Consider the following 20,344-nt stretch of genomic DNA (forward strand, 5'->3'; position numbering starts at 1 on the left):
TTCGTTCGGCATTATTTCTGATGTCGTCTTGATTGCACCGCGACACCCTCCACCTTCCCTTCTTGATCTCGCCATCTGGGCATGGCCATATCTGTTTAATCATATCTGTGGTTATTTGTTTGTTGATGTCTTTCCATTGGGCATAAGAAGGGTTTGTCCATTTTGACAACCAGCACGCCGTTCTAGTCGCTTCACGAGCAGTCAATCCGTGTGCAAGGGATTTCATGCGCTCATACGACTTCTTAGCCAGCTCGTGGCGACTTCTTAGCCAGCTCGTGGCGCTCGTTCGCTTGTGTGTCTCCCATGTCTGCACGAATAGAGGACAAATAAAGATGACTTTAGGCTTTTAATGAACTATACAATAAAACATACGACAAATTCATCATTATCCTCAAAAACTTAATTTTAAACACCACGGGATGAAAGATGAAATGCAAAGACTCGGAAAGTATCCACTTAACATAAAAATACTTCAAAACATTGCACACACTAGAAAACATTGGTCATTCTTCAAAGTAAGGCAGACACCATGTTCAATGACATAATAGGATTAAATGATACAGAAAGCTCCACATCGGACGTTGCGCCCTTGCTGGTCATTCTTCAAAGTAAGGTGGACACCATGTTCAATTACATAATAGGATTAAATGATACAAAAAGCTCCACCAGCGGACGTTGCGCCCTTGCTGGTTCGGTCTTAAGTGATCTAAAAAATTCTGCTACTTGCAAGAGAGATTTTCTCTCATCATGATTAGGCAAGGACATCCAATTTCTGACTTTATATATAATTGCGTCCATGGTGGCTTTGTCGTGAGTACTGCCGCCCATCCACAACTCCTGCACTTTCCTCCAAAAGTCATATAACACCTCTAATAAATATCCCAAGGCGAAAACATCGCTCGCAGGAGTGTATGCATCTTCCAAGAGAGGATCAAAAATCTCTTGAGCTATCCATGGTCACTTGTTCCGCTCCCTGTCGGCATAAGCTTGAGCCTCTGCCACCATTTTTGGATTTTTACTGGCTTCGAATACAAAATTGAGCGATACTCGCTTTTTGGGCGCTCTCAGCAGAAGGCCCCAGTCAATGATACCAATGTGTGCTTTTAAATCCTTTGTAAAATCTAGCACAACATTGAAGGGATGTAGGTCAGTGTGAATGATGCTAGCCATGTGTGCGGCTGCTAGGCCATCCACCACCAGGGCATGCATAATGTGAGGCATATTCAAAGCCACCTCCTTTATCTGAGCGAGCTGCACCTGGCTTAATTGTATGTCAGTAGGCGAGGGCTTTTTCCATCCCTGATCCAAGCGGTACATCGCTCTGGTAAACTCACTGTATCTGAAAGAAACCTTCAAGAGCGTGTCACCCAGCGAGCCACTGTTATATAACGGAAAAATAGTGATCCACGGCAATTCCTTGGTGAAGGCTATGCATCGCACGATGGACGGGTGTAAAACCTGCATGCCCTGTTCTGCCTGAAAGCTCTCAAATCTTGAGCTGCCTTCTCCCTTGAGCTTTCCGCAAAAAGTAACGTGCTCTGGAAGAAATGAGATGACCTGGACCTTATAATCCTTCACTGTGCCAAAAGCTCCTGACCCTATTGTTTGCCCCTCGATCAAGTCCTCGTGCGGAACGCCGATAAGGTGTGTACATCGCTCGTTGAAAATGGTACGCATGTTTGCGCCCGTCCCTGTCACGTCCGGTTGTTCGGACGGTGCAACGGCTATATCTTGGGCGATGCGCACTCTTTTGGGAAGTGTGTCTGCAAAAAGAACTCTCATACGTTTGCTCTTCACCTTCTGCTCGTTCCATGTTGCGTCCCACAGTTGTAGACAGTGTAAGTCGGCAGCAGAAGGTGGTGTGGCATCTCTGAGATCCTCATATGCCGAACGCATACTCCCCACCCAAGATAGTGCGTATCCTGTGCTGGTAGTCAAAGTCGACTAACTTCCGTCTTTCACACAATTCAGCGTTGCCTTCGCATCTGAGACGACGCTGTGCATTTTCCCTGATCTGCACAACGAGGTCTCTCATGAGGATATCTGACTCATTAGTCTTTCTGACAGCTTCTTTTGAACATTGTGACACTATGATAACTGCCTCTGTGTGAATGGCTCGCAGGATGATCTTTCGCTCTTTGGTGGAGAGCATGGTGGCCATCGTCTCGCAAATCTAGCAAATATCTTTAGATACAGAACAAAAACAGAATATCAAACAATAGTATTGAAAACAACATCAAGCAATACATCAACATGTTATCCATTTACGCTTTACACTAAAACAGGTAAAAAAAAAGGATTTTTAGGAATTTTTTCCTAATTTTTTGAGCATTTTTATGGTTAAAAATGTATTTTGTATACATTTTTGTGATTTTTTTCCACAGGTATGCGATCAAATTTCTGTCGATTTTCTAGTGAAATTCAGTAGGGGATAGCATGTTGATGTATGGAATGCTCTCCCATGTGCGTGGGATCCTCTTCGTCTCTCAATTCTGAATTTTCCTCTCGCGTGTATAAATCTCTTAAAAAAACATTTTTTTAATTAATATTTAATTATGATTAAAAATGTAATGTTAAGCTCTCTGTTAACAGAGAGAGAAGGAGGGGGAATTGAGTGGAGAAGATGGAGAGGAGAGAAGGAGTGGATATGGAGAGGAGAGGTTCTCTCCCTCTCCTTCATTTCTCTACGCCGCATGGGGAGGGAGGGGGGCTACGCTGCAACCCGCTGGTGAAAAACGATCCCCCCCCGTAAAAAAAAAATTATAAGCTTTTTATTAAGCTTATTAAAGTTGTTTTTTTTAAAATGAGTTTTTTATTACAAAAAAAAGCTTTTGAAAATAATTCAAAAAAAAGCTTGGAAAAAGTCTAAAAACTAGAGAAAATTTGAAATCTGAGAAAAGAAATCCTCTGAAAGTTTCTGGAAATTTTTTCTTAGTGTCTTTGGCTTTTCATCTTCCGGAAAACCTTTGGCTTTTTGCTTTCCCGAAACCTTTTGGCTTTCCGAATTCCGGAAAATCTTTTAACCTTCCGTATTCCGGAAACTTTTGACCTTTCACATTCCAATTTTTTTTGTCTTTTCATTTTCCTGAAACTTTTGGCTTTTCGTATTCTAAATGCGTTGGGGATAAATTAAAATTTTTGAAAATTCTTAAAAATTAGTGAAAAATTAGACAAAAGTTATTTTAAATTTTAGGAAAATGTGGGGTTGGTGTTTGGCATATGGTGTGTCCATTCGGGTGCCCATGACCATTCAAATTCCTTTAAAAATATATTTTTTGACCTAGAAAATTAAAAAATCCATTAAAATTATAAAATTTCATTGGATTTGAGAATTGTTGGGAAGAATTGGAAATTTTGTGAACGATGGCATTCTCAGGAAAAATTAGGAATATTCTAGAAATTATTTTTAAAAATCTTAGAAATTGGTATTTTTAAAATATCAATGGTATTTTGGCAAATTAAATTGCTAAAAAATTTTCTAGAAAAATATAGGTTTGGAATGCCATAAGATAGGTTTGGTGGAATTCAAAATTATCATATTTTGAGGCCTTATAAAATTAGGAAAAATTAGAAAAAAATTATGATAATTCTTTTTCTCGAGAATTTAATATTTTCGACGGATATTTAATGTTGAAGTACGTTTTCTCGTGCTAACATTAGATAGATGCGGCTTATTCGCATAGTATTAATATGATTATACCTCGTATTAGTAGATATTTTTTGTTTGGATTAATTCTGAACGATGTTTTCATAATTTTTTACCATTGTTTAGCCATTCTTTTTGGACATGTTCCTTAATTTCTTTTGAAAGCTATAATTTGTGTTCAAAGTGTGTTTCACCTTTGACACTTTTCCATGATAACTTATTTTGCACTTATTTAAGTGTGGTCTGTGCTTAATTTTTTAAGCCTAAGATAAATTCTATCATGGGTTAGTTGATCTGTTTATGTTTTCCAATAAATTCTATCATGGGTTAGTTGATATGTTTGTTTTGGTGGATTTTATTGGATATTTTCCAACTTTTATTTGGACTCATCAAGTTTAGCCTAGATCACTTGTGTCTAGGGGTTTTTTAATAAGTGTTACACACATGTGCTTACTTTGGAGTTTTGTTTGAATGACACTACGTTCATATACTCCGGTTGATGAGTTGGCCCACCAATTTTAATGCTTCTTTTGGCATGACCATTAGATGGTATGCATTGATTTTTATGATCAACTATGGTTTTCATGGATTCGAGGAGCTTCTATGCTTTTATCCATGGTTTTATAAGGATCTTTTGATCTTTTGGATAATATCATGTGCTTTGAAGGAAACATTTGCCTTCGTTTTTTGCACTTAATTTTGGACTATGTTCCTTGTACTCTTGTACATATTCCAACTCGGATACCTAGTTGCTTATGTATCTAGGTAAGTTATTTTTCTACCCCAACTTTACTGTGTTTTGGGTAGGCTCCATTAGAAAGGCGCCAATAATTCAATTTCTTTTCTAATGATGTACTTGGAAAGAGTTATTCCTTGATGTAGTCTCAGGAATATAGAGACAGGTTTTAGTATGTGAAAGTCTAGAATAAGGCCATTTTATTCCTTTTATACAGGATCTTATTCATATTTCCTAGACGGCATACTAGGGAGTTTCAAATTATTAAGGTATGTATGGGTGGTATCATGGTGGTATGGGACGCTAGTGATCCCTCACATATATAATTTGGGCTCAAGATTGTTGCTTTTCTTACATCACTTAGCATGTTGACCTCAACATTCAAAGACAATCTCATTTTCTGAATTCACTAGAAGTTATAGTGGGCATTTCACACTATAGCACCATGCTATTGGATTGGAGTTATACCTTTTGATGGTATGGGACATCAAGGTCGAGGTATGATGTATTTCATTTATAATTCATGTGTGCATCCCTTGGGCTTGGGGGTGGTTGGGTGGATGAGTTTATGCCTGATTTATGTATGTTTATGCATAACAATTATCTAGAGAGATCTTAGGGTTTTAACAGCTCCCCTCTCACCCTCTCAATCCCTCTCCTCTCACAAACCCTAATTTCCACCCTCTCTTCATCTTACACTCCCAGCATTAGAAGGAAACAAACATAATGCCTCTCCGAATGTGTTTACAATCCAAGGGCTTCACCGAAAATCCAAATGAGATTGCACTATCTCCGCAGGAAGCTTTAACATAACTGACATGCGAGGCCGAAAAATATCTAACACTCTCTGTCTCTCTTGAGCATAAATCTCACAAGCTTGCGAATAGTATCGACGATTGAGGCAAACCATTTGGTATCATCACTTTTATACCAATCTTTCAATACAAGATTCAAACTATGAGTATTGCAGCAAGACGGGAAAACATGTGGATACTGCCACTTTAAGATTTTGGATGCATTCTTGCAATTTTTTGCATTGTCCATAACAATTTGGACTACATTTTTGGCACCCACTTCTTCTATCACAGAGGCAATGATACCAGCAATATACGCCCCAGATTTTATTACACCAGCCGAATCCACGACACGCATAAAAGTCTCACCTCTAGGTGAAACAACCATTATATTAATTAATAGTTTTCTTTGTACATTGGACCATCCATCGCTGACTATACTACATCCAGAAAGCTCTATGTTGCCAAGAATTATTCTATGTACACGTTCTTTCACTTGAGCATAGCATTTCTCCAATAGATCATTTTGCATAGCATGATACGAAGGCGGTGAAAACCCTGATCCAAATTCACTGATTTTCTTCCATGCTCTCTTCCAATGCCCACTCTCCACCATCACCATAGCACTCCTTGAAAAGTAGATCGCTTTAGCAAGGGTGAGATGTGCATCATCGAGTAGACCGTTACGTAAGCTTTCTTGCAATGAAGTTTGACGCATGGGTATGTTAAAGTGACGCTTGTAAGAAGATGCACTGGGTAGATTACTTTCTGGTTGCACATTAAAGTTCGAAGTATAAGCCGGCGATGCTTCCGGAGTTTGATGATTAGAACAACAATGTTCTTCCTACCTCGATACATTGGCAAAAGATGAGAACAGTTTCCTTGCATCTTTCTTTTGCATTTCGTCTCTTAAAGGTTTGGCCACTGCAGGTGCAGAGGGGTGGGTACATCCTCGGCCTTTTTTCTTCACTCCACCTAAAAAGTGTTCTCTTAATCGAGGCGCCCCACCTGATCTTACTGCGTGGCATAGCTTACACTCCCAATCTATGAATCGGTCACCGATGTTAATTGCATATTGCCACTCTATCCCAGGTGCCTTTTTTTTCTGCTATTCTGAATTTGGGCTCTATTAGAAGTATCGCTAGGTCTAACATTTTCTTCCATCTCAAATAACCTATTCAAGCAAGCATACAATAATGAATACACAAACGAAGTAACAACAAAGCCACTCACATATTCCAAAACATATATCACCACAAAAACATAGAAGCCTTAAAAAACCAAGTGATTACTGAAAAGCTAAAATGTAGCCAAGCAAAAATCTGAAACTAGTTTGAATCTATTTTGACAAAAATAAAAGATCGTCATATATGTTGATCGTCATATATGTTGTTTATTGTTTTTATTTTAAAAGAGAAAGACATCCATGACGATTCATGCTAACTGCAAAGGATGACTCAAAGTTTTTTGCCTATAGGAATTTTATTTTTCAACTTACAGAACCGTAGATATTAATTTTTGCTAGACTTTTAGCGTCACGACAAGACAAGACGAATGCATAAATGTGTATTCTAAGATTAAGATACATGTAATTGATAGCATGCATACAATGCACATTGCACCCCCGATGAAGGATGTCTTTCGTACCCAATTAAGGATACTTTAAACAAATCAAAGATCTATGATTGCCCAATACTCTAGTATAGGACAAAAGACCTTCTCTAAGACTCTAACAATGAGACAAAAAGCAAATCAAAGATCTATGTTTGCCCAACACTCTAGTATAGGACAATAGACCCTTGTCTAATAAAGACTATATCAAATATCAAGAACCAATACAAGCCCCTACTACGGAGGACTCTTGGCTCCATCAAACCATTTATAGAGTAGAATAAGGTAGACTACCTGCGCTGCTCGAACGCAAAGTTGAAGTGACTCCAACTTTGTCCCTAAATCTCCGCGAGTATTAGCTATGAACCACACTCTGCCCACAATTCAAAGAATTGAGGACTAGTGGCTCAGTAGCCTTAGGAGTGCCAACAAGGAAAGATAATAGCCCCTAAGATAAGGACGTTCTTCCCTAGAGGACGCTCCTAGCCAACCAGGAGCTCTATAAGCACTTCAAGGAAAGATGTGATGCCCCCAAAACAAGGACAATCTTCCCAAAAAGCCGGCTGAAGGGTGTCAGGTGCCTTTTATTAATAAGAAATATGCCCGCCGGGATTCTTTGTTTCCCGGTGGGGCCCACCGAGAAACAAAGAATCCCAGCGGGTTTACAGGAATAGTAAGTTTTGGCCGGTAAGAGATCAAGTCTTGTGAATATATGTTGTGATCACATGTTTTAGAATGTTAATAACACGTTTTGTTAACGTGATCACACGAATTTGTGAACACGTTTATGAAATCCCTGGTTAGGGTTTAGGATCTAGGGTTAAGGTTTTAGAATTTTAGGTTTTTGGGTCTAGGGTTTAGGATCTAGGGTCTAGTATCTATTGGTTTAGGGTTAAGGATCTAGGATCTAGTATCTATTGGTTTAGAGGAAAGCAATATCTTTTTTTTCACGTTCATCAAATATTTTTTTTTAAATCTATCAGACTATAGTGGTTGCTGGACGACGAGCATACTTTGATGCTTATATGCTTTGCATGCTTCTATAATATTTGCATGTACCCTTTCTATCAAGATCTTCTGAAACTCTTAATAGAAAAGGTAAGAAGCATGTATCCGATCCTGAAGCATGTATCTTCAAGCATGTATCAGGCTTGAAGAAGTGATAAAAGATACATGTAATGGGAATTCTTCAAGCGTGAAGGAGAATTTGGTCATGTGTAGAGCATTATGTCAAATCCGTACAATGCACACTTTTGAAGGTATGGTTGGCTACTGTATGAAGGATATTTACAGAAGCCATTTCAAGTTCTTCTGCCACAACATTTCATCTGAAGAAATAACTCGTAGAGCTGGCATCTGTACGCTCTCTATGGTCAAGGAGATCTGAACAACAAGGCATGCCTATCGCCAGTCAATCTATTTGCGCATGTATATATCTTCATGGAGAATTACAATCTGAATAAATTCGATGCAACACGTGAAAATGCTATGCTTTGAATGATACGAACTGGGAAGCAATACTCTGCTGCATCTTGGATAATACCTTAAACAAGAAACAATATGGATAGAAAGCGAGCTTCGTCAATTTGGAAGGTCACGAAGATCCCACACCTAACACACAATGCACCGACATTGAAACAATTTTTTGCATGGACATACCAGCAAGAGAATACTTCTATGGAAGCAACACAGAAGAAAAAAATCATGGAAATGATCATGGCAATGATGAACATAATGAGGCAGGTAGGGGTATGTGCAGTAGTGAGCTAGCGCTCAATGCCATGCTCCTTGAAGCAGTGAGCTGGCTACACTATATTGACATGGCTCACTGCTCGCGTATCCATCACGCGACCCAACCGACCACTGCCCACTAATGATGAAACTAGTGGAATATTTCCTATATCTTTTCGGACCGGAGATTATTCCTCGGATGGCCCAACTAATGCGTGTAACCGTCAACGATCACACTACGATCCTTCCGACATCTAAGCTGGGGTTCTCGTGCACCATACATCAATGTAAGATACACGGTGAGCGGCGGGCATTAAACATATACTAACATGCCGACTAAGAGTGATGCTTGCTTTCTTTAGATTGCCTCTTTCAAAAAAGAGAGTGTGATCGGCTTTGATTTTCTGTTCGCCGTTTCTATGTACAATGTTTCATCGTGTGTTTGAATATACAGACTTCGGTTCTATCCTTGTTTTGAGTGTTTTTTCTTGTAAATCGATACATGCATATTCTGTATGCAACCTAGTTTTTCCGCTATTTTCGCGCAAGTATATGCGGGTGGAAAAACTGCGTTACTGACGATGTGGCTCTGAAGAATTCTGTAACGCGACCCTCGTGCTCTTCAGCTTGCCATAGTTTAACGTTTGCTTTTAATAAATATTGCCACGTCGACGGCGCATGTTAATAAATATGTACACAAAAAAAGGTAAACAAAAGTTATTTAAAATCTCGATTGATTTTTCTCGATCAAGGCCCTAAATTGGAGGCTTTATTACCCACTCGTAGGCAATGGTTTTTTTTTGTTGTAGGGCCGTAGCCACCGGTTTTCCTTGTAACCACGGGCTAAAGAATATTTGGTGGGAGCCAACAGAGACAACTCCGATCTTCTTCATCTACAAAAATCCCAACCACGCGCGTTCAATCTTCCTCAGCCCGTGCAAGAGTTTCCTTTCATCCAAGCTTCGCAAAGCAAAGCAAACGAAATCTCAATTTCTCTCTCTCTCTCTCTCTCTCTCTGTGTGTGTGTGTGTGTGTGTGTGTGTGTGTGAGTGAGAGAGAGAGAGTCTCTCGCCTCCCATTATTGTACGCTGATCTGATAAGCCACAGGCCGGTAGCATCAGCAGCATCATCATCATGTGTCAGGGTGTGTTTCCTTCGGCCTTCAATCCATGCGATTGCTCGCGCTCCGAATTTCCGCTTATACCATCAACAGCAGCAGAGAAGCAGCAGCAGCAGCATCATCGTCACCACCACCACGAGCATCGCCCCTTCTCCGCCGCGTCTTCACTCTTGGCCAAATGGTTACCTCAACCCGTGGGCGGACAGCAGCGACAGACGCCTCGGGCGCCTGCAGTCCAGCAGCAACAGACGCCTCGGCCGCCCGCCGTACTGCCGCAGCCCCAAATAATTAGCAGCAGCATCGACTCCAGCATGTCCACAAACCCACGGCTCGACACCCCCCACTTCATCCACGCCTTCTTCTTCGACTCCACGTGAACCCCCCATAAAGCAACAACATCTACAACACAAGGGTTGATTTTGCAGACCGGCTGGAAAGCAAATTAAGTCTGCAAAGTATAATCGTTTTAGCTTTGCCATGCAATATAAATATAATTATAGTTATAATTTACCACGTGTCTTTGTTTTTGATAAAGTCTTTTTTAGTGATCGTAAGTAACAGTTCAATAAAGCGAGGAAATCAGGATTATTAAATGGGAGCATGGAGAGTTGGGCTGCTGGCCATCCATGGGATTATTATTAACACAAGGAGCCCAAATTATTTGTGTGCAAAACGTTTTTGGGGTTTTCTTTTCAAAGTCGTAACCCGCAATGCAGTGTAGCCCTCATTGGCACCTAGCTTTAGCTTGCACGGGGCATAGGATGTGTGAGTCAATGGATCAAGGGCATGGTGGGGTTTATGTTTGTAGCTACCAAGCCTATGGTTGGGAGTCGATGAGATGAGATCGACTACTCCTCCGTGCAATGTGGGTATATTATATTTTGGCATGCTTTTTTGATGTGAGAGGGTAAGAATTAAAACATTTTTCTTTTTGGATGTGTGAATTTAACTTTGTTCTTTTCTTGATGTGGTAAGAGGGTACTCAAATAAACGTGCCACAAAGGCAGATTCGAACCTTAGACCTCCCTTTTGAGAGGCCACCAGGGCTGAGGGTCAGGCATATTCTAGCATCATCTATGCTACAACCATATTCTAGCTGGAATGAATGATATAATCAGGTGATAAAGGTTGTATATGGTTTATTCCAACTATGCTCGTGAAGGTAGCAGCGACGAGGGTATATGTCTACACAAGAGCATGAGATGAGTTATTATAACAGAAAGTGATGTTCTCAATGGCAACCTTTATGGTTAGTGTTGCTTACCTCTTGTCCTCCAAATGCCTTTCCAATCTTCTTTGTACACCACACATTCACTAGGGTATCTAAGGAGAAGCCAGATTGTTTGGCCTCCTGCGTTAATTTGGTTGCCACTTGATACATAATCGTACTAATCACAATAATCGTCTAGGATGGTCTCACAAATCTGAAGCAATAAAGGCTCCTCTCGATCTATGTAGCATAGACATAAAACGTGAGAATTTGCACCCACCAACATATACACAATAACACTTAAGGTCTATGCGACAGCTCCTTTGGTACCTCCAGCCGCTAAAACAACACGTATGGGGCTCGGCCTAGCCAAAGGTTTACCAATCGTCGTCCTCCTGACAACCCCACCCGGCCTATTATATGCTACTGTTGTGGGGGGAGTAGCCACATGCAAGCTCAATGCCCCATGCCTCCATTGCCCGGAGAGCTGAGACCACTACACCCGGGATTGTCCTAGAATCCCATTGGTTAACATGGTGGAAGAAGTGGTGCCATCTCCCAAGGTTGACACTCCAATAGTGGCAGTGGTGCCACCACCCATTGCTAGCACTCCAATAGTGGCGGCCGTCACCCGGTCCTAAGGAGCCCCAAAGACACCAACTCCTCCTCTTGATGTAGTTCAACCATCGATTATGGAACAAGCTTATAAGGAGGTGGTAGAGGAATTCATTCAAACACCACCCATGTAGTAGAAGCTTATAAGGAGGTGGTAGAGGAATTCATTCAAACACCACCCATGTAGAAGGAAGTGACACCTACCTTGGTCATTCCCCCAACCACCATACCTTTAAAGGTGGGTGATGGGTATACCCAACCCCAGGTTAGTAATTTAAGTTCGGAGGAAATGTTGGCAGGAGCAAAGGTGGAAATTACTCTTTCTCAAATATGTGGTTTGAGCCACGAAATAGGAGAGCAACTAGGCTTGGTCCAGCATTGGATGGATTTGAAGCCAAATAGGGGTGAGGCCACATCTTAGTAGTAGTGGGCAACGGCCGAGGCAGCAAGAAAGGGTATGCCTCACTGCCCCAAGAGTGTCCGATCACCAAAGCCTGAGGGTGTCAGTCTCCGTGGGAGGAACTCAAGTTGCAGGGGCCATTGTGGATGGTGGTTTTGGTGTTAACATCATGCCTGAAGCTACTAGTAGGCAAGTCTTGGGTCTCCGAATTACTGAGCTAGCTCCCTTCATGCTATATGCACATTATGTGTGCATATACTAGGAGGCTAACCCACATTGGGCTAACTCACAATAGGCTTGTGAGCATGGGAGCATAGGAACAAGCTCTAGTGGAGCATGGGTTAGGATTAACCTTAAGGGTTAAGGTTAGGGTCAGACATCCAAGGGTCACAAATGGGAAATGGAGAGTCAAGAGTCACTTGAGGGCCCTCCTATATAATAGGGACATGGGGCACACTCAAGGGAGGCCAAGGCTATGTTATTTAAAGGCTTAGGCTATGGTCTCTTGATGTTATCTTGAGGCTAGGTTATGTTATGCTCTCTTGTGTGTAGAGGATCATAACTACTTACCTACCAATTCACACTATAGCTACATACTATTGGATTGGAGTTATACCTCTTAATGGTATGGGACATCAAGGTAAAGGTATGATGTATTGCATTATAATTCATGTGTGCATCCCTTGGGCTCGGGGGTGGTCGGGTGGATGAGTTTATGCCTGATTTATGCATATTTATGCATAACAATTATCTAGAGAGATCTTAGAATTTTAACAGTGGTATTAGAGCAATCTCTAGTTAATTGTTATTGATTTTTCTTTCTTATTATAATTTTTGGTAATTTTTAAAGTAAATTTTAATATTTATTAAATAAAAAATATTATTTTATTAATTTTTTGTTGATGATTTGCACGTGGATCGTCAATATGGCAATTGGAACGTGTGTTACTACTATTCAATGGACGAATCGACGTTACGAGAGAATTTCGTGAGTTTAATGCTATTTTTTTCTATTTTTTGTGGTTTAAAATAAGCATTAATAGAAATGTTTACAAAATAATCACATATTTTATTGTGGATATTTTTGGTAGAAAAGATTCCCTAAATTTTGAGAATTTTTAGAAATTTTTTCTAAAGTTTTAGAAATTTTTTTAGCATTTTTATTGTTAAAAATATATTTTTATACATTTTTGCAGGTTTTTCCGCGGATATGCTATCAAATTTCTATCGATTTTTTGCTGAAATGCAGTAGGAGGCAGCATGTTAATGCATGAAATGCTCTCCCGTGTGCGTGGGACCCTCTTCGCCTCTTAAATCTGATTTTTTTCGTCTATTTTTTTCCCACCGGTATGAACACCTTTTAGTTGTTGACAACTCCTCTCTAACAGAGAAGGAGAGGGTGGAGAGAGAATGGAGTGGAGAAGATGGAGAGGAGACAAGAGTGAGGAGATAAGATGGAAAGGAGAATCAACGTCCTGACGTTGATGACTCTCTATGTTGATATGGGTAACTCAGGACACCGATAATTCCATGAGCAGATGTGGGGTACGTCGGGTCGCCAATGGATACCTGGTTCCTGCTGTTTTAATGCCATGTTTTCCTATTTTATTCTGAATGGTTTACAACGAGGAAACTACTTTGAGTATGAATTGCTCTGATCATCCGTAGTCTGATGGGCAAACAGAGCGTATGAATCAGATTGTAGAGGATATGCTTCGTGCATATGTCTCTGGAAAAGCATCAAATTAGGAAAAATATCTTCCAATGATGGAATTTACTTATAATAGTTTTAAACATATGGCTATTGGTTTTAGTCCGTTCATGCTTATGTATGGGTATTAACCTAGGGCACCTATTGATGTCGGTCTTAAGAACATCGAGCTTGATGCATCGAGGGATTTCTTGCATGATATGCAGGAAATGCTGACCGAAGCTCGGGATTCTATTAGGAGTGCTCAGGATAGGGCATGGTTCTATGCTGATAGAGGACGCTCAATTTGGTATTTTGAACCAGGAGCATCTGTTTATTTAAAAGTTCTAAAGATTTTCAGACTTTGTCAAAGGAAAATGCTAGAATTGATCTCCTAGTAGATATTGTGGTCCATTTCGATTTATACATCGGATTGGCACGGTTGCGTAGTATGAACTAAAACTACCTCCAATTGTTAGAGTTCATCCAATCTTTCATATCAATAGATTGATAGGGAAACTGGTAGGTGAGGATAACACAGTTACTCCTCAAGAACTCGTTGAAGTCGAAGAATTATCCTATGTTCCACATGAACCTGATAAGGTACTTGAATTTAGGGAAAGGAAACTTTATAGTTCGCTAATCCTTGAGGTTAAAATTAGGTGGAAAGATAGGGAAATAGAGGATTTGACTTGGGAGTCGGTTGAGATTGTTCAGCGCAGTTCTCGTTCTTTTCATTGCAAGAGTGCAATGTTTTGAGAGAGGGAAAGTATGTTATATGCACATTATGTGTGCATATGCTAGGAGGCTAACCCACATCAGGCTTGTGAGCATGGAACATGGGAACAAGCTCTAGTGGAGCATGGGTTAGGACTAACCTTAAGAGTTAAGGTTAGGGTCAAGCATCCAAGGGTCACACATGGGAAATGGAGAGTCAAGAGTCACTTGAGGGACCTCCTATATAATAGGGGCATGGGGCACACTCAAGGGAGGCCAAGGCTATGTTATTTAAAGGCTTAGGCTACGGTCTCTTGATGTTATCTTGAGGCTAGGCTATGTTATGCTCTCTTGTGTGTAGAGAATCATAACTACTCACCTACCAATTCACACTATAGCTACATGCTATTGGATTGGAGTTATACCTCTTGATGGTATGGGACATCAAGGTAAAGGTGTGATGTATTTCATTAAAATTCATGTGTGTATCCCTTGAGCTCGGGGGTGGTCGGGTGGACGAGTTTATGCCTGATTTATGCATGTTTACGCATAACAATTATCTAGAGAGATCTTAGGGTTTTAACACTTTGCCATCCGAGTGGCCGACTAGAGAGAAGTGATGCCCTTGGGACTAGTCATGCAAGTTTTGATCATTTTTTAGGGATTGGTATTTGAAATGAATTTTGTGGTGTTAGACCTCCCACCAGCTAGAGGGGCCTACAACTTTCTGATCGAAAGGCCTTGGTTAAGGGCAACTCAGGTGATCCATGATTGGGGACGAGACAACTTGCATATCCCCAACATGGGGGGGGACGATGACTGTGTTGGGGATGATGGCCTTGCCCTTGGAAACAAGCCCTGATGAGAGTGCAAGGGAAACTACCCTACATGACATGATTCCGATTCAGGAGAAAGGACCCAATGACAAGGAAGAGCAACAAGAATGACAAGGATTACCTTTTTGCTTTCCGCATTCCCGGGAAACCTTTTGGCTTTCCGAATTTAGGAGAATCTTTTGACCTTTCGGATTCCAGATACTTTTGACCTTTCACATTCTGATTTTTTTTTTGTCTTTTCATTTTTTTGAAACTGTTGGCTTTTTGTATTCCGAGAAAACCATTAGGAATCCGAAATTTTTTGACCGTTCGTATTCTAATGCGTTTAGGGTAAATTAAATTTTTTTAAAAATTCCTAAAAATTAGTGGAAAATTAGACAAAGGTTATTTTAAATTTCTGGAAAATGTGGGGTTAGTGTTTGGCATGTGGTGTGTCCATTCGGGCGCCCGTTACCATTCAAATTCCTTTAAAAATATATTTTTTAGCCCAAAAAATAAAAAATTCATTAAAATTATAAATTTTCATTGGATTTGAGAATTGTCGAGAGGAATCGAAAATTTTGTGAACGATGGCATTCTCAAGAAAAATTAGGAATATTCTAGAAATTATTTCTAGAAAACCTAGAAATTGGTATTTTTAAAATATCAATGGTATTTTGGCAAATCTAATTGCTAATTTTTTTTTGGAAAAATATAGGTTTGGAATGCCATAAGATAGGTTTGGTGGAATTCAAAATTATCGTATTTTAAGGCCCTATAAAGTTAGGAAAAAAATCATGATAATTCTTTTTCTCAAGAATTGATTATTTTCGAGGGTTATTTAATGTTGAAGTACATTTTCTCGTGCTGACATTAGATAGATGCGGGTTATTCGCATATTTTTAATACGATTATACCTCGTATCAGTAGATATTTTTGTTTGGATTAATTCTAAACGATGTCTTCATGATTTTTTACCATTGTTTAGCCATTCTTTTTGGAAATAATCCTTAATTTATTCAATAATGGCTAGAATCTGCGTTCAAAGTGTGTCTCACCTTTGACACTTTTTCATGATAATTTATTTTACACTTATTTAAGTGTGGTCTATGCTTAATTTCTTAAGCCTAAGACAAATTCTATCATGGGTTAGTTGATCTGTTTATTTTGGTAGATTTTATTGGATGTTTTCCAAGTTTTATATGGACTCATTAGGTTTTACCTAGATCACTTGTGTCTAGGGGTTTTTTAATAAGTGCTTCACACATGTGTTTCATTTGCTTACTTTGAAGTTTTGCTTGAACAACACCATGTTCGTATACTCCAGATTGATGAGTTGGCCACCAATTTTAATGCTTCTTTTGGTATGATTAATGACCATTAGATGGCATGCATTAATTTTTATATCAACTATGGTTTTTATGGATTCGAGGAGCTTCTATGCTTTTATCCATGGTTTTATAAGGATATTTTGATCTTTTGGATAATATCATGTGCTTTGAAGGTAGCATTTGCCTTCGTTTTTTGCACTTAATTTTGGAGTATATTGCTTGTACTCTTGTACATATTCCAACTCGGATACCTAGCTGTTTATGTATCTAGGGGAGTTATTTTTCTACCCTAAATTTATTGAGTTAGTTGGGTAGTTATCATTAGAAAGGCGCCAATAATTCAATTTCTTTTCTAATGATGCACTCGAAAAGAGTTATTCCTTGATGTAGTCTCAGGTATATAGAGACAGGTTCTAGTATGTGAAAGTCTGGGATAAGGCCATTTTATTCCTTTTATATAGGATTTTATTCATATTTCCTAGATGGCATACTAGGGAGTTTCAAATTGTTAAGGTATGTAGTATGGGTGGTATCATGGTGGTATGGGACGCTAGCGTTCCCTCACATATATTATCTTATGGGATAATTTGGGCTCAAGATTATTTCTTTGCTTACATCACTTAGCATGTTGACCTCAACATTCAAAGACAATCTCATTTTCTAAATTCACTAGAAGTTATAGTGTGGGCATTCTCTAGATAAACTTCTTTTATCTATAGCAGCCTACATGTTTGATGAGTGTAATCTCGTTGGTATTTTCATTTGTTAAAATCTCTTTCTTTAGAGTTCAACGAGTTCATCTTGTTGTGTTCGGATTAAGGAAATTTGGATTTTTCCTTTGTTGACATTTCTTTCTCTAGTTTCATAGTTTAGGTGATTTATACAGTCAACCTGATGGTTTACGGATGGACAGATGTGACTTACCGAGACGTTGATGACTCTCTATGTTGATATGGGTAACTCAGGACACCGATAATTCCATGAGCAGATGTGGGGTACGTCGGGTCGCCAATGGATACCTGGTTCCTGCTGTTTTAATGCCATGTTTTCCTATTTTATTCTGAATGGTTTACAACGAGGAAACTACTTTGAGTATGAATTGCTCTGATCATCCGTAGTCTGATGGGCAAACAGAGCGTATGAATCAGATTGTAGAGGATATGCTTCGTGCATATGTCTCTGGAAAAGCATCAAATTAGGAAAAATATCTTCCAATGATGGAATTTACTTATAATAGTTTTAAACATATGGCTATTGGTTTTAGTCCGTTCATGCTTATGTATGGGTATTAACCTAGGGCACCTATTGATGTCGGTCTTAAGAACATCGAGCTTGATGCATCGAGGGATTTCTTGCATGATATGCAGGAAATGCTGACCGAAGCTCGGGATTCTATTAGGAGTGCTCAGGATAGGGCATGGTTCTATGCTGATAGAGGACGCTCAATTTGGTATTTTGAACCAGGAGCATCTGTTTATTTAAAAGTTCTAAAGATTTTCAGACTTTGTCAAAGGAAAATGCTAGAATTGATCTCCTAGTAGATATTGTGGTCCATTTCGATTTATACATCGGATTGGCACGGTTGCGTAGTATGAACTAAAACTACCTCCAATTGTTAGAGTTCATCCAATCTTTCATATCAATAGATTGATAGGGAAACTGGTAGGTGAGGATAACACAGTTACTCCTCAAGAACTCGTTGAAGTCGAAGAATTATCCTATGTTCCACATGAACCTGATAAGGTACTTGAATTTAGGGAAAGGAAACTTTATAGTTCGCTAATCCTTGAGGTTAAAATTAGGTGGAAAGATAGGGAAATAGAGGATTTGACTTGGGAGTCCGTTGAGATTGTTCAGCGCAGTTCTCGTTCTCTTGATTGCAAGAGTGTAATGTTTTGAGAGAGGGGAAGTATGTTATATGCACATTATGTGTGCATATACTAGGAGGCTAACCCACATCAAGCTTGTGAGCATGGGAACATGGGAACAAGCTCTAGTGGAGCATGGGTTAGGACTAACTTTAACAGTTAAGGTTAGGGTCAGGCATCCAAGGGTCACACATGGGAAATGGAGAGTCAAGAGTCACTTGAGGGACCTCCTATATAATAGGGGCATGGGGCACACTCAAGGGAGGCCAAGGCTATGTTATTTAAAGGCTTAGGCTATGGTCTCTTGATGTTATCTTGAGGCTAGGCTATGTTATGCTCTCTTGTGTGTAGAGGATCATAACTACTCACCTACCAATTCACACTATAGCTACATGCTATTGGACTGGAGTTATACCTCTTGATGGTATAGGACATCAAGGTAAAGGTATGATGTATTTCATTATAATTCATGTGTGTATCCCTCGAGCTCGGGGGTGGTCGGGTGGACGAGTTTATGCTTGATTTATGCATGTTTATGCATAACAATTATCTAGAGAGATCTTAGGGTTTTAACACTTTGCCATCCGCGTGGCCGACTAGAGAGAAGTGATGCCCTTGGGACTAGTCATGTAAGTTTTGATTATTTTTTAGGGATTGGTATTTGAAATGAATTTTGTGGTGTTAGTCCTCCCACCAACGAGAGGGGCCTAAAACTTTCTGATCGAAAGGCCTTGGTTAAGGGCAACTCAGGTGATCCATGATTGGCCGAGACAACTTGCATATCCCCAACATGGGGGGGAATGATGACCGTGTTGGGGATGATGACCTTGCCCTTGGAAACAAGCCCTGATGAGAGTGCAAGGGGAACTACCCTACATGACATGATTCCCATTCAGGAGAAAAGACCCAATGACAAGGAAGAGCAACAGGAATGGCAAGGATTACCAGTGGATGAGGCTTGGGATCCATTCGACTCAGAAGGAGAGGCGGCAGAACCTCTATGGAATTGGTTAAATTCCTATGAGGCGTTCCAATGCAATATGGTGGACATAGTGGAGTTGGACTTAGACCCCATTCAAGCGGTGTCCCAAGAAGAAGAGCTCTCAAAAAAAGCCATAGTATGGGATTGGACAGAATTCTTGCTCACTCTGGCCTCCTCTTTTGCACCAGTGCCTCCAGCAGAGCAGGAAAAGAGATAGAGGTCATAGGTCTAGGGGAACCTAAGTTTTCTTGACAACATTGCAAGAATGTTTCTCAAGAAGACTCATTAGAGGCACCTATAACCCCTCCTAGATGTACCCACAAGGAGCGACGGCGGCAGAGCACCTCAAGACTAGGGAGGAAGCAACCTTGCGAGGTAGAAGAGATACCCACTGGCTGGACGGAGGAACGCATTGGTGATTTCCCTCTGGACATCACCCCAACCCATGATCCCTTATCTCTCCATCAAGAAGCACTTGGCACTGCTCCTCTTCTACCCACCACTTACCACACGAGGAGTTGAGAGATCTAAACCTGGGCAAAATAGAGGAGACACATCCCATCTTTGTGGAATCTTGGGTCTAGAAGGATCCTTCCACTCTTCAGAGAATCATAAACTTTTTCAAAGAGCACCAAGATGTGTTTACATGGACTTACAAGGACCTCCCAGGGATAGACCCAACCATTTGCACTCACATAATTCCACTAAAAGAAGGTAGTTGGCCAATCAGGAAGGGCATTTACCGCATGAACCCAAAATATTCAGAGGTAGTGATGAAGAAAGAGCTGGACAAGATGGAAGAGGCCAATATCATTGTTCCCATTGAGCACTTCGAGTGGCTGTCACCTATAGTGGTGCTTCCCAAAAAGAAGACCAACAAGATCAGGATATGTGTTGACTTCAGACCCCTCAATCAGTGTACAATCAAAGATAGGTTTCCCTTGCCCTTCATAGAGCGAGTTCTGGAAGACGTGGTCGGCCATGTGCTCTATTCCTTAATGGATGGGTTCAACGGCTAAAACTAGGTAGTGATCGATGAGAAGGATTAGCTCAAGACAATGTTTGTCACACAGTGGGG

This window comes from Cibotium barometz, chromosome 20, assembly GCF_041138505.1.
Source record: "Cibotium barometz isolate CiBa-2024 chromosome 20, ASM4113850v1, whole genome shotgun sequence".
In the NCBI taxonomy this organism is placed as follows: Eukaryota; Viridiplantae; Streptophyta; class Polypodiopsida; order Cyatheales; family Cibotiaceae; genus Cibotium; species Cibotium barometz.